This window comes from Magnolia sinica, chromosome 7 (genome assembly GCF_029962835.1).
Source record: "Magnolia sinica isolate HGM2019 chromosome 7, MsV1, whole genome shotgun sequence".
NCBI lineage: Eukaryota > Viridiplantae > Streptophyta > Magnoliopsida > Magnoliales > Magnoliaceae > Magnolia > Magnolia sinica.
Window position 1 is genome coordinate 36,354,177 of NC_080579.1, and position 12,664 is coordinate 36,366,840.

A 12,664-nucleotide genomic window follows, 5' to 3' on the forward strand; every position below is an offset into this window, starting at 1 on the left:
CCCACTATAAATATATGTAGTTTATCTACACTGTCCATCTACTTTTCCAGATCATTTTAGGGGTTGAAACCAAAATTGAATCATATCCAAAACTCAAGTGGACCATACCACAAGAAACAATGGGTATAATGATTTCCATCATTGAAACCTTTTTAGGGCCCGTAGTGATGGTTATTTATCATCTAACCTGTTCACAAGATCACATAGATAGTGATGAAGGGAAAAAATAAATATTAGTGGTTCCCACCTTCCAGAGACCCCTGCTTAACATCCGAATAGCTTCGACACACATCCGGATCTGCTTCATTAATTTCGAGATAATACATAAACACGGGCCTATCCAAATGGCCAGGCCACCCATATTGTTGTCTATAGGAAATGGACAGCTTCATCATAGTTATAACAGCGGTTCCCACCTTCCAGGGACCCTCGCTCAACATCCGAATAGCTCCAACGCAATGCAGAAACAAACTAATTAGGAACTTACAACAACAAAAGGTATCAGGTCTTTAGTCTAGGGGTGATCCATAATAAAAGGTACCATTTACCATTCACCTGCTGATGTGTGGGTCCCACTAACTACTAAAATTGTCTAGTTGTGGTGTTTTCTTCATAGTGGCACATTTACTATAGGTCCCAGTGATGCACGTTTACTGTAGGTCCCAAAGCCAACCTGCTTTTCGCATATGACTTGTCTAATATCTCTAAAAATGCTCCTACACCCAAAGAAAAGAAAAAAATCACTCTATAGCTTCGTACCGTCTTTATGCAGTTGTCTAAAGACTCTATAATTACAAACACTGTTATCACAACCAGCTTGAAAAGCACCTGAAAGTCAGAGATGCAAATCCAAATAATTATTAGGAAATTAACAACCACAGTAATCAGAAAGAAACAAGCAATTTTACAGGAATGAACATCTCACCGCATGCTTCAAAATCTCCCAAAAGTTCCTTCGATAGTAAACATAACAGATAGGAAGCCCAGGAAAAAAACAGTGAGCAATTCATGAAAACAAAGAATATCAGCGTTTTCTCTCAAACCATCTTCATCTCCACTCCAAGCATGATTAGTGTAACAAATTGTATCTGCTATAGGATCACCTAGACTAGCTTCCTTGTGTGAATTGCTTTCAGCTACAAGTTGATCAGGTCCTATAACATTACCAAAAGGAGCTATTTCCAGCTCTTGATTATGGTTGTTACTATCATTGTGTTTCCCAAGCAAGATTCTGGTTTCATCAACACTATCGGATCATGACCTCAACTTGAGATGATCCTTAGCTTGCTGACAGTCGGGAAAGACGGTGAGCCCACAACACATTTTCAATCATAAAGTCTTAAAAGAAATAGTAAAGTACCATATCAGAAAAATATTGAAAGCTTCGTGTTTGTTTTCCATCACCATATCATATGATCCTCACCAATAGCTCGAGCTACTCCTCATACTGAAAAAGCACTAGCCCCATATATGTAAACAAAAGAGACCTTGAAACCAACATCTCCAAACATGCAACCACTCCACTAATTCATACTACGCATCGGTCCTATATAAAAATCGGCCAAGTTTTGCATTGACCTGGCCAATCCATCGGGCCATGAAAACTTAGCCGAGTCAATATTTGTCTTATAAAATTGCTTAATAAGAACCAATTTTTTAGGTGAACAACTTTTCTTTACTCTACAATAGTCACTAGAGACCATGACAAGTACTTAAGAGGATGAAACTATCAAGTGGTGTTAATAAAAAAGAATTGTCAAGGATATGAAAGTGAAACCATGGTACTCACCTTAGTCAAGACCTGCCTTCTGCCTTTTGTTGTTCAAAATCCCATGATGCACAATTCCCGGAGTTTCAGGAATTGTGAGTGATGGCTCTTTGTAAACACGCACCTAAGAAAAAAAAAAAAGAATAGAAAAAATAAACTTATAAAAATATTTACACCAAAATTTGATTCTCCTTTCAATATAATGCCTTATATCTAGAACTGAGCTAAATTCCATTACCAAGGCCACGAAGAACTATTTGCCAATATGTTAACTATTAAAAAAGAATTCAAAAAAGAAGGTACAAAGTGAAAATCACAAAAAAACAATGGGGAACAGAAAAATTCCTATTCCAATCCTTTCTCTTGACCTTGACTTCAACTTTTTTCTAAATGAAACTTAAATACCTCTAATTGCTTTATTATTAAAACACACAGCCACTCTACCAGTTACTCGAAATTGGGCAATTCTAACTAAATTTTTTAACAAAAGCCCGTGGCACAAAACTAAAAGGAAGAAATGACAGTTTTTGGTACTCTTGAAAGAAATGATAATATTCAAACAAACCAAATGGAAGAGTTCTAGGGGCTGCTGCTCTCTTTCAAAGTGATGGTGGAATGTAAAAGAAGGTCTGCCATATCAAACAGAGTTTATATAAATGCACAATCAAACAACTAGGAAGCATGCTTGTACTCGTGTGATTCACAACAACATGAATTCTCACATTGTTGGTAAGGATAATTCAAACGTGATCACGGCTTGAATTTTGTTTATCAAACATTCAAATAAACCATAAAAAAGATGGGCGTGTTTGGATATAAGGAATCCACACAGATTCCAAATAGGCACCTCATTTAAAGGTAAAAGAAATGAACTAAAAAACTATAAGCATTTTAATTCCAAAGGGAAGATCTTCATAAACTAACCATTTATTTATATGGCAAAGAACTACTTCAAAAACAAACAGAGTGTCATCATTCATCCAAAGGAAGAAATCACCTAAATAAAGGGCAATCAGCTGGCAGCTACCTAGTTTGAAAATATAAATGACCACTTGAACTAAAATATCACAATCTTCTAATGTTTATAGTCCTAAGGGAAAACTAACGAAGTTATGTTCTGATCCTCCTCATGTATAGTTGTCAGCCCCTTGCATGCATGTGAGATTCAAACAATCCACTATGTAGGCCGAACATGCAGTTGCCTAAGAATCAACCCTTTCTGCTCATCCGATGAGCAGATTTACATTGAATTGGGTTTGTTGGTTAACTGTTTGTAGTCATCCATTTGTTTCGTACATTTGTCCCACATGATGAGTAGACCAAACTAATTCCTAGGCCCACCTAATTGACAGTTTGGATATGACACGTGCCACACTGGCATGTATGTACATATAGGAGAGTCTAGGTCATAATTGCATCTGCAATTAATGAACCTTAGCTTTCTGGGCCCTACAATGGAGGAGCTAAGCACTGAAAAGGAACTCAAATCCTCTTTTACTAATGAAGGGTCTAAGGCTTTATTTAAAATTCTAATAATGATCAGAACACTTAAGCGCTGAAAAGGAACCCAAATGCTACCTTGTGTTTTTATTTCAGATTTTCCTTCCACACATACATACAGAGGTCATAAAGTAAACTCAGCTGAGTCAAATTTTATAGTAGCCAAGTCGAGGGCGAGTATCAAGATTTCTGATATTGTATAAAACTAAATCATCTACTATTTCTGGACACTAAGCATCCTAGGAAACTTACAGGAATGATTTCCAAAAAAAAAAAAAAGGTGTTAATTAGAAGGGATTAACTTGTAAGAAAGTTAATCCTGACAAATGGAACTAAATAATATGGTAAAGCATTTTAAAATTTAAATCATGGCTATCTATTCAAATTATATGAAACTAAAATATCAAATACAGTTTAACTGTGTTTTGTCTGTTATTTTTATTTTTCAATTTCCAACTCTAGAGCAGGGAAATAAAACATATATTGGTCTGGATGGATTACAGCCGATCAGATTTTTGTATCATCAACATGGCATAAACATATGCAATTCTTGAACTTCTAGGTTCACCAATCTATAAATAGCAACAGTTCTACATTATCCCTCATTTAACAAATAAGCTCTTACCAGTTTTTACAACTAAAAATAAATGAGAAAGAAGTTGATCAATAACATTCAAGATAGAAAGGTAAGTAATCATTAACATGAGGGAAAAGCATTTACCCTGGTGAAAGGCCCTGGGGCATCCATCACAAAGCAGAAGATCTCCAAAATATGCACATATTGTGCAAAGGTCATCATTGTCACTGGCAGAAAGTTTCTGAACTTTAAACCCAACATACACCCCAACCCACAGTTTCGAGTCAACCTACTAGATTTTAGAACTATGATCAGGACATCTTTAGTAAACATTCTCACTGTAGCTAGAGGCATAAATGCATCCAACCAAAAAATGCACAAAAAAGGGAAGAGTTTACCTTCTCCTCTGGTCCCTTTTCTTTTACTTCATTTGTTGGATCCTCCTTGCTTTCCTTATTAACATTTGAAGCTGACGCATCTTCCTGCTCTAGCTGCTTGTCAGGAGTCAAGATCTTGCTTCTTTGTTTGTGATTTCCTCATGTTCCCTAGTTAATAAAATCATTCAAATATTCATATACTGCAAGTGATGAATCCAATTCATGCATTCCTCATCGGGCCATTTTAAAATCATCCAAATATTCATAAATGCACCCCATCAGGCCATGTGCGTCTTGCATAATAACTATTACCAAAGCTCTAAAATGCCAGATAGCTAATTGAACTAGAGAATTCTCTCCCCATCACCATGCGCATGGCCTAATTTTGCCTACCAACCTTACTTTCTCTAAGCTTGGAAAACAACTTAACATGCATGAAAGCACTATTACAATCAAGTATATGAAACACCTTATTTAGCCTTGATCCCCAAAGCAAACTAATTCAATACTTAGGTGGGCCATCCCAAAAGAATTATTACATAAAACCTCTAAATTCACGTGGTATTACCCACACGAGTTTTGGAATAGCATGTCTTTGGGTAAGTGTTTCATCTTCACATCAAGTGAATGGATCAGAAGGCATATAAACACCACGAAGGGCCCCACACAAAACTGTATGTGGTGGGATTCCATCCTAACTATTTCATATAGTCTGGCCCACCCAGATTATCATGATTCTTTGGTTTTTGTAATTTTGAATATATTTTATACTGAGCAACTAGAAAAAACATGCAGACTATCGATATGATGAACTATAGAGTGCCAAATTAGTTCAAAATTAAGGAAAAAACAAGCCAAACTTCATATAAAGGTAACTAAAAAGGAAAAAAGAGATGAGCTACCATCAATGGACTAGGAGAATTACAGAAAAACAATGGGTGTTAATCTTGAAGTCACATCAAGCTAGAAATTTTCTCAATGGTTACCTATATTTGATAATAAATCAATGCAATCAGTTATAAAATTCTAAACTAAAGAAAATAAAAGCCATAAAAATTAGGGAAGAGAGCCCAACTCATCCAGATGCAAGCATACGTGTAAGCACTTAGAGTATAACCTCAAAAACAATATACATATGAGATGAACCCCTACCAGATGACCATAGCATGCCAATGATATGGTTAATGACAACCAACAGTCCACATTTGAAAGGGAACAAATGGATGGTTAGGATAATCTAATCAAGGATGTTTTCAAGTGCAAACAACTATCCACATTCAATGGTCAGGACCTAAAGGTGTGGGAGTGGTCCAAGGAATGCTCTAGCCAATGGAAAGCTCATCAGACCAGCAATCTGGACCACGGAATCACGGTTCCATTGGCCATTGATACCCACCTGTCATATAGGTAAACCATGTGAAAAGTGAAAAGTGAATACATGATACCCACCTGTCAAAAAAGTTAAACCATATGGGATCCATTGCATCACTTTGGGCCACGCATGCATAACTGATCCCATCCATCTAGCCTCATCCCTTGCTTCATATCTCTCAATGACACAAGCATAAGTGGATGGATCATATCCATTCCAACGATCACATTTTCTATCATAATCTAGCTCAAAAGCTTTTATTTTTTCTTTAGGTGTTATGTTCTTGTTTGTCTATTTTGCTCCTAATTTCCTTAGTCTTTCCATGCACATCAATATTTAGAAATAATTGATTAAATCTTTTACATTATTCCTAATATGTCACCATTTTAAAATTTAAAGACAAGAATAAATAGTCTTTGTTATTTCTCTATGGGGACTGGATGTTAACGTCTGGATAGATAGGATCAAGGGATCATATGCGCATCACTCCAATGGTTTGAGCATTTTCAAATAGGTCCAACTAAACAAGACATCAACATTATATATATTAAAAAAAAAAAATTCAAGCTACTTTCAATTTTAGTAACCTGAAATTAAAGCATTTGAATCTATACAAAGAACCATTATATCTATATATATATATATATATATATATATAATACCTAAAAAAATATACAGTCATGGATAAGAAAAGATAGTATAAACTGAATAGCCAATGAAAAAAAAATAGATGGCATTAACTGAATGACTTTTAGCAAGTTTAAAGAAAAACAGAATGCAACATCAATGAAAGTAAAAAAAGAAAATATTGTTGGAGTTCCGATACCAATATCAAAACAGAAACTTGGTAGAGACTGAAAGAATATCACTAGAAAAATTATGAACTGAATATATAAGTGTAATTTTTTTCAACGAAAAGAGGAAACCATTGGCAAGAAAACAGAGAGCAATGAGCCGCAACCCTGTCCTACCAAGATCTGACTGCCTATCAATTGCATCACTTGGAATAAGATATGGTCCTATGGATCTGACACATCCAAACACGCATTATTCATTGCTTATACCGAGCTTTTACATAATAATAACAATAATAATAAAAGCAATTAATCTCAGATTCAGGTCGCAGTAACAAGGAAATCAACCAAACCCTAGAAATGTAAGGGAGAGGGAAACTTTGAAGAGGAAGAAGCCTCGATGTTAGGGGGAGTGAGGGCACGGGAGAGCCAGTGGAGGCAGCGCTGCTGAAGAGTCGTGCTGTTGAAGGGTGAGTGAGGGCGTAGGAGCTCGTGAGAGGGAGAGGGAGAGAACGAGGGAAAGGGAGCTCGAGAGAGAGAGGGAGATTGAGAGTGTTGACGGCGAAAACAGAGAGAGAGAGAGAGAGAGAGAGAGAGAGAGAGAGAGAGAGAGAGGAATGGAGCATGGAGAGAGAGTGAGAGGATAAGGGAATGGAAAGAGAGGGGGAGGAAGATTAGAGAATGGGTAAGAGAATAGAGTGAGAGAGAGAAATGGGGCAAAATTTGGTCGCAGCTCTGTTTCGAGCGTGCACCCATTTTTGGGCCCAGGGACCCATGAACGGTACTGTCAGGGTCTCTGTAGGGCCCATCATGACGTATTTTCTTAATCCATTCCGTCCATTAATTATAGTAAAATATTTTAGTCCATAATCATAAAAATAAAGTATATTGAAGGCCCAAGTGGACCACACCATAGGAAGCACATGTGATTTAATCTCCATGTTTCCTATTGTGTGGTCCACTTTAGCCTCTGATCTAGATGATTTTTGGTTTAATATCCTATAATAATATTTCAAAATATATGAATGGCTTAGATGGAACACATATATTTTTTTAGGCCCTACAGAGCCCCTTACACCACCGTTAATATTAATGGTGTGGTAACCTTTTAACTACGGATTAAATCCATAGTAAGTATAGCTATGGTTTAAATCCTTAGTAAAAAACTGACGTAGTCTGTATCCTTTGCCCCTTTTTTCAGATTAAAATTCAAATTTTTGATCGACCAATAGGCCCTATGTTCAAACTCTACAGGCAAGTGGCAAGCCTTCCCATAGACAAGTCTAAAGGGAGACATTCCAATAGGGGCCTTAAATGCAGTACGGTAAGCCCATAAGGCATCAATCAATGGGATTGACCAATCCTTATGGTCAGGGTTAACCATATTTTCCAAGATGTGTTTAATTACCTTATTGGAAACCTCAGCTTGCTCACTTGTTTGTGGGTGGTATGGAGTGCTTACTTTACGGGAGATGCCATATTTCCTCATTAAGTTCGCAAATGGCTCATTACAAAAATGTGAGGCCCGATCACTAATGATGGCTCGAGGCATTCCAAACTGGGAAAGGATGTTCACTTTTTAGAATTTAATGACCGTTTGATGGTCATTGTTCCGACATGGAATTGCTTCGACCCATTTAGTGACATAGTTTACAGTGAACAAAATATATAAATTTTCAAAAGATTGGGGGAATGGTCTCATGAAATCAATGCCCCAACAATTAAATGCTTCAATGATCATAATGGGTTAAGAAGCATAACATTTTGATGGGACAATACTCCCAACTTCTGACAATGTTCGCAAGCTTTGCAAAACTCATGAGTGTCCCTGAGCATAGTCGGCCAGTAAAAGCCATATTGCAGAATCTTGGTCGTGGTCTTTTTTTTTGCAGAAAAAATAACCACCATAGGCCTGAGAGTGATAGAAAGGGATGACACTTTGATGTTTATTATCTGGCACACATCTCCTTAAGATTTGGTCTGGACAATATTTAAACAAATACGGATCATCTCAAAAGAAGTTGCGCACCTCGGTGAAAATTTTCTTCTTATCTTGCGCAATCCAATGTGTCGATGTGAAACCTGTGGCAAGATAATTAGCAATATCAGTAAACCAAGGTGAATGAGAGACTTTGAATAGTTATTTGTCAGGGAACATGTCATTGATATGTCTCATCTCTGGGAATTAGGGAGATCAAGGCGAGAAAGATGGTCAGCCACTACGTTCTCTACTCCCTTTTTGTCTTTTATTTCCAGATCAAATTCTTAGAGTAGGAGGATCCATCTAATCAAGCAGGGCTGAGCATCATTCTTAGAAAGAAGATACTTAAGCGTTGCATGATCTATGTAACTAACAATCTTGGATCCGATCAAGTAGGATCTAAATTTATCCAAAGCGAACACTATGGCTAAGAGTTCATTTTCCATAGTAGAGTAGTTCGCTTGGGCTGGATTTAGAGTTCTACTTGTGTAATGAATAACAAAGGGCTTTTTATCTTTTCTCTGGCCTAAGACCGCTCCAAGAGCATAGTCAGATGCATCACACATAAGTTCAAAAGGAAGGCTCTAGTCGGGTGGCTGCATGATAGGTGTAGTGGTTAACATGCCCTTGAGCTTAATAAAAGCTTCTTGGCATTTCTCAGTCCACTTAAAAGGTGCATCCTTTTGAAGTAGATTACATAAAGGATGAGAGAGGTAGGTAAAGTCCTTGAATCTCATGTAAAAACCGGTGTGTCCTAGGAAGGATCGCATGTCTCGTATGTTCTTGGGTGAGGGTGGGTTAGAGATACGATCAACTTTAGCCTTATCTACCTGAATTCCCTTAGACAAGATGATATGTCCAAGGACAATTCCCTTATGAACCATGGAATGACACTTCTCCTAATTGAGTACCAAATTCTTTTTTTTTCACATCTTTTCAACAAACATTTAAGATTCTCTAAGCAAGCACCGAAAGGTGGACCAAAGATAGAGAGGTCATCCATGAAGACTTCTAGATATTGCCCCACCATGTCAGAAAAAATACTCATTATACATCACTGAAAAGTAGCGGGGGGTATTACAGAGTCCAAATGGCATCCTTCGATAAGCAAATGTGCTAAAAGGACATGTGAACATGGACTTTTCTTAATCTTCAAGGGCCATCTTGATTTGGATAAGCCTGAATATCCATCAAGGAAACAGTAATAGGAATGACCAGTTACCCTTTCCAAAATTTAATCAATGAAGGGCAAAGGAAAGTGGTCTTTCCTCATGACAGTATTCAATTTTCTATAGTCAATGCACATTCTCCAACCAGTAGTAACTCTAGTTAGCACGAGTTCATTATTGGCATTGGCTACAATGGTGATTCTGGACTTCTTATGAACCACCTGAGTTGGACTAACCCATTGACTATCAGATATAGGGTATATGATATCCACATCCAATAGCTTAAGAACCTCGGCCTTAACCACTGCCTTCATGTTTGGATTTACTCTACATTGTGGTTGTCATGAGGTCTTCACATTATCCTTAAGATAAATATGGTAAGTACAAATCGAAGGGTCAATTCCCTTGAGATCCACAATCGACCATCCAAGGGCTCATTTGTGCTCAATGAGAGTAGAGATGAGCATACTCTCCTGTTCTTGCTCGAGGTGGGAAGAAATCACCATCAGTTATGTCTCATCTTGACCTAAATTGACATATTTCAAATCAGAGGGAAAAAAATTTAACTCAAGCTTCGGTTCCTTGAGGTAAGACAATAGGGGCACTAAATTAATTTGGGGCAATTCTTCAAATTCTATCCTCCACCAGTTAACTTTAAGTACCGGCACAATATCAAGCATGACACCCATCTCCCTAATCATATCATCATCAAAATCATGGGAGTGGGCCAGGCACGTCTCTAGAGGGTCAGAGGGTAAGGTCAAAAGTATTCTATCTTCTACGAAAGAGTCAATCATGTTAATGTCATGGAAATTGTCATCATCCTCTAACTGTTAGCCTGTGTTAAAAAATATATTCAACTCCAATGTCATATTCTCGAAAGACATACTCATGACCCCATTCCTGTATTTAATGATTGCGTTTGAAGTGGCAAGGAATGGGCGACTAAGAATGACGGGATTTGAGTGCTCATATTACTGATGGGTTCCGTATCCAGGATAATAAAATCTACCGGGTAGTAGAATCTGTCAGCCTGGACCAATACATCCTCAATTACCCCTCTCGGTACATGAACTGAGTGGTCAACAAGTTGTAAAGTGGTTAGGTGGGTTTCAATTCACCTAAACCTAACTGTTTATAGACCGAGTAAGGAATCGGATTTACACTTGCTCCTAAGTCAAGAAGTGCATGCTCAATCCGGTAGTTCCCAATTACACAAGCAATGGTTGGGCTACTGGGATCCTTGTACTTTTATGGTACATCTTGCTTTAGGATGGCACTCACATTTTCAGTTAAAAAGATTTTCTTTTTGATACTTTGCCGTCTTTTAGTCGTACACAAGTCTTTTAGAAATCTGGCATATGAAGGTATTTCTTTTATGGCATCAAGTAGAGGAATATTAACCTTCACTTATTTCAACACCTTTAAAATGTCCTGAGAATTAAAGAGAGGTTTTGGTGCAACCAACCGTTGGGGATATGGGGCAATCGGCTTGCCTTGAAGTTCCTATTCTAATTCTTATGGAGCAGTGTTAGGCCCATCATTGTTGTCCTCATCCGGGTCCTTAGACTTTTTAGCCCTAACCGAAATGATTTTTTCAATGGTCTTCCCACTCCTAAGAGTGGTGATAGATTTAGCTTGCTCCATCTGATTTGAAGAACTTAGATCACTTATCTCGTATTGCGGTTTAGGATTGGGGAGAGGTTGAGTAGGAAGCATCCCCCTTTCTATAACCATAACACATGAATTCATCTTTTGCATATATTTTGTGAGTTCTCGTATTGCTTAGTAAGCTCTTGATTTTGTGTGGAATTTTGAACCAGATCTTCTTGAGGTTTCACGTGATTTGGAATTTGATTAAAGAAACCTTGAGGGGTAGCAGTTTGTCCATTCCTCCAACTGAAGTTTAGATGATTTCTCCAATTAAGATTATATGTATTAGAGGTAGGTCCATTGAAAGGTCTTTAGTAATTATTCACAGCATTGGATTGCTCATTCAACACCTCTTGAAAGGCAGGCATTGTTGGACAATTTTCAGTTGTGTGAACGTTGCAAGCACAAATACCGCAAACAGTTTCCTTAACCTTATCGTTCTTTTGTTCCAGGCCTCAAATTTCCTTATGAGATTAGACACTTTAGCAATGACATCATCATCCTCTTTTAGAAGGTATAATTCACTCTTCTCCTTTGATTGAGTGGGCTTAAAAGTGGTGATAGATTTTAGGTAAGTATCCCATGATTCTGCGTTTTCAGCAAGTCTGTCTAAGTATCCCACACATCATCAACATTTTTATTCATGAATTCCCTATTGCACATTGTCTCAACCAATTAGCACACGGAAGATGTCAGTCCATCATAGAAAAAGTATGTAATGCGCCACGTTTCAAAATCGTGTTGTGGGCATGAACTGATAAGATCCTTGAACCGCTCCCAACATTGGAAGAATGTTTCATCCTCCTTTTGGGAAAAGTTCATGATTGACTTTCTAAGGGTGTTCATTTTATGATGTGGAAACAATTTCTTTATGAACTCCCTTATCATGTCATTCCATGTGCCAATAGATCTAGGACGTAGTGAATGCAACCACGTCTTAGCTTTCTCTTTCATAGAAAAGGGAAAGAGTTTTAGTCTGACCGTGTCCTCTGACATGTTTGGAAAATATAAAATGGCTATGATCTCATCAAACTCCTTCAAGTGCAAATATGGACTTTCATATTCAAGTCCATAGAATTTTGGAAGGAGTTGGATCACTCCTAGCTTGATATCCATGTGTCTCATATTTTCTAAAAAAAAACATGCATGAGGGCATGCTCACTCTCGCCAGTTGTAAATAATCTTACAAAGTACGAGGCGGGTGTAAGGCCCGTATCCTAGTCCGTACCATTCCATAAACTCCCGTAATCCTCCTTGTCAAATTCTAGCAAACTGCGATGTATAATCGATATTTGCGCGCGACCCTAAGTCACATCCTGTAGATTTGAGTCGACTCAACTAGATACTTATACCATTACGACCACACCGTCACTGCGGTTCCAATGTCGCATCTAGCACACCGATCCGCATTTATTTTGAGGAAACGTCACACATTACAAATTCTGAGATAATCTCTACCATTCATCACATCAA

The 12,664-nt window shown here is 37.7% G+C and overlaps 1 long non-coding RNA gene and 1 other non-coding gene across 2 annotated transcripts; one reads left to right on the plus strand and one right to left on the minus strand.

The window, feature by feature from the left end:
* Positions 1-305: 305 nt before the first annotated feature.
* On the minus strand, positions 306-5,440 carry LOC131252047 (uncharacterized). Its single transcript, XR_009174124.1, has 8 exons — positions 5,375-5,440; positions 5,125-5,208; positions 4,244-4,390; positions 3,990-4,134; positions 1,790-1,892; positions 1,361-1,447; positions 760-828; positions 306-673 (listed from the first exon to the last, which is right to left on the minus strand). It is a non-coding gene; the product is annotated as an uncharacterized LOC131252047 (long non-coding RNA).
* Positions 5,441-11,924: 6,484 nt separating this feature from the next.
* On the plus strand, positions 11,925-12,031 carry LOC131252325 (small nucleolar RNA R71). Its single transcript, XR_009174353.1, has one exon. It is a non-coding gene; the product is annotated as a small nucleolar RNA R71 (small nucleolar RNA).
* The last annotated feature ends 633 nt before the right edge of the window (positions 12,032-12,664 follow it).